Source organism: Meles meles, unplaced genomic scaffold (genome assembly GCF_922984935.1).
Source record: "Meles meles unplaced genomic scaffold, mMelMel3.1 paternal haplotype, whole genome shotgun sequence".
NCBI lineage: Eukaryota > Metazoa > Chordata > Mammalia > Carnivora > Mustelidae > Meles > Meles meles.
The window spans coordinates 181,151-184,324 of NW_025721143.1; positions in this window are offsets into that span (position 1 = coordinate 181,151).

A 3,174-nucleotide genomic window follows, 5' to 3' on the forward strand; every position below is an offset into this window, starting at 1 on the left:
GATTACCAATATCATTTTCCCCTAAAGATAGAAGAAACATTGCTAAAACATGTGTGGAACTACAAAAGACCACTAACAGTGAAAGCAACATTAAGAAGAAAAATGAAGCTAGAGGCATTGAGATTCCAGACTTCAAGATATATTACAAAGTTGTAGTCATTAAAGTAGTATGGTACTTGCACAAAAGCAGACACATAGATCAATGGAACAGAACTAAAACCCACAAATGGACCCACAACTCTATGATCAACTAATCTACGAAAACACAGAAAAGACTACCCAATCTAAATAAGACAACAAATAGTGTTGGGAAAACTGAACAGCAACATGCTGAAGAATGAAACTGGACCATTTTCTTGGGGAACCTGAGTGGCTCAGTCACTTGTGCATCTGACTCTTGGTTTTGGCTCAGGTTATGATATTGAGATCAAGCCCTGCATCAGGCACTCTGCACAGCGCAGAGTGTGCTGGTCCCTCTCCTCTGTTCCTCCCCCTGCACTCTCTCTCTCTCAAATAAATTAATCAATTATACATTAAAAAAGAAAAACTTGGGATGGCTTGGTGGCTCTTTTGGTTAAGCATCTGCCTTTTGGCTCAGGTCATGATCCCAGGGTCCAGGAATTGAGTCCTGATTTGGGTTCCTTATGTAGCAGGGAGCCTGCTTCACCCTCTGACTGCTCCTATCCCTGATTATGCTCTCTCCGGCAAATAAAGAAATAAAATCCTCAAACAAAAAAGAAACTGGACCACTTTCCTACAGCGTACACAAAAATAAATTCAAAATGGAGGAAAGGCATAAATATGCAACAGGAAACCATCAAAGGAGGAGAGCAAAGAGAGCAACATTTTTTAAAGATTTATTTATTTATTTTATTTATTTTCAGTGTAACAGTATTCATTATTTTTGCACCACACCCAGTGCTCCATGCAATACGTGCCCTCCCTATTACCCACCACCTGGTTCCCCCAACCTCCCAACTCCTGCCCCTTCAAAACCCTAAGGTTGATTTTCAGAGTCCATAGTCTCTCATGGTTCATCTCCCCTTCCAATTTCCTTAAATTCCCTTCTATTCTCCATCTCCCCATGTCCTCCATGTTCTTTGTTATGCTCCACAAATAAGTGAAACCATATGATACTTGACACTCTCTGCTTGACTTATTTCACTCAGTATAATCTCTTCCAGTCCCATCCATGTTGCTACAAAAGTTGGGTATTCATCCTTTCTGATGGAGGCATAATACTCCATAGTGTATATGGACCACATCTTCCTTAACCATTCGTCCGTTGAAGGGCATCTTGGTTCTTTCCACAGTTTGGCGACCATGGCCATTGCTGCTATAAACATTGGGGTACAGATGGTCATTTTTTTCAATCCATCTGTATCTTTGGGGTAAATGCCCAGTAGTGCAATTGCAGGGTTAAAGGGAAGGAGAGAAACATTTTTAACATTGATCATTGCAACTCTCACTAGACACCTCTCCAGAGGCAAGGAAAACCAAACCAGAAATGATCTATTGAAAGTTCTTCAGAAACAAACAAACAAACAAACAAAAAATAAAACAACAACAGCAAAAAAATACATGTCTGTACAGCAAAGCAAGCAATCAACAAAACTTCATAGCAATCTGTAGAATGGGAGAAGACATTTGCAAATGACATACCTGATAAAGGGTTAGTATCCACAATCTATAAAGAAATTATAAAACTCAACAGTCCCCCCAAAATAATCCAAGTGAGAAATGGGCAAAGGACATGAATAGACATTTTTGCAAAGAAGACATCCAGATATCTTAAGACCCATGAAAAGATACTCAACATCACTCATCATCAGGGAAATACAAATGAAAACCACAATGAGATACCACCTCACACCTGTCAGAATGGCGAAAATGAACAACATAATAAACAACAGATGTTGGCAAGGATGCAGAGAAAAGGGAACCATGTTACTCCATTGGTGTGAATGCAAAGTGGCTTTTCCACTCTGGAGAACAGTATGAAGGTTCCTCAGACAATTAAAAACAGGACTACCCTGCAATCCAACAATTGCACTACTAGGTATTTACCCAAGTATACAAAAGTGCAGATTCAAAGGTGTCCATGTACCCCGATGTTTATAGCAGCATTATCAAAAATAGCCAAATTATGGAGAAAGCCCAAATGTCCTTCAACTGATGAATGGATAAGGAAGATGTGGTGTATATGTACACAATGAAATGTTACTCAGCCATCCAAAGAAAGAAAGAAAGAAAGAAATCTTGCCATTTGCCACAACATGGATGAAGCTGGAGTGCATTATGCTAAGTGAAATAGAAAGATAAATACATAGGATCTCACCCATAGGTGTAATGAAAGAAAGAAAAAGATGAACATAGGGGTGGGGTAAAAAAAAAAAAGATGGACTTAACTATAGAGAGCATACTGAGGGTTTCTGGAAAGGAGGTGGACAGGAGATGTGAAAAGAGTATAATAGATTATTAGGGAGGGCACTTTTTGTTATGAGCACTGGGTGCAAAATATAAGGGATGAATTACTAAATTCTACTCTTAAAACCAATATTACATTATATGTTAACTAACTAGAATTTCAATAAAATCTTGAGAAAGTAAAAATAATTTTATTGCTTCCTATGTATGAGCATGGAGTATCTTTCCAATTCTTTGTGTTTTCTTCAATTTCCTTCATCAATGTTTTGTAGTTTTCAGAGTACAGGTGTTTCACCCTATCAGTTAAGGTTATTCTCATGGTTTTTGGTGCCATCATATACAGTTGTGTTTTTTGTGAACGTTGCTCTTTTGTTTTGGCTGATCCTTCCTTCAGACCAGTCATCTCCAGAGGACTTCCTTGTCTGCGATGGGCAGTGTTTGGTACTGGGCCTGAATGTGGTGAGTTTTAACTAGGTGTGCCCTTGTCCACTTGTGAGATGAGAACTGATACCACTTCTTTAAAAACTGAGGAACTGAGGAACCCTGTTGTAAAGAAACATGGTGTGGGCAGGAGCATGGGCTTGTCTTCTGCTTGAGGAGCAATGATGCTGAAACAGAAAAACAGGACAAAGATGAGCATCACAGCAGAACGCATGGGTGTGGAGCTTAGTGTAAGCAAGTTAGGCAACCTGTTTTGGGGTTGCACTGCTTCTTGCAGGTGCTCAGTATTTATGTGAAGGTGGTGCC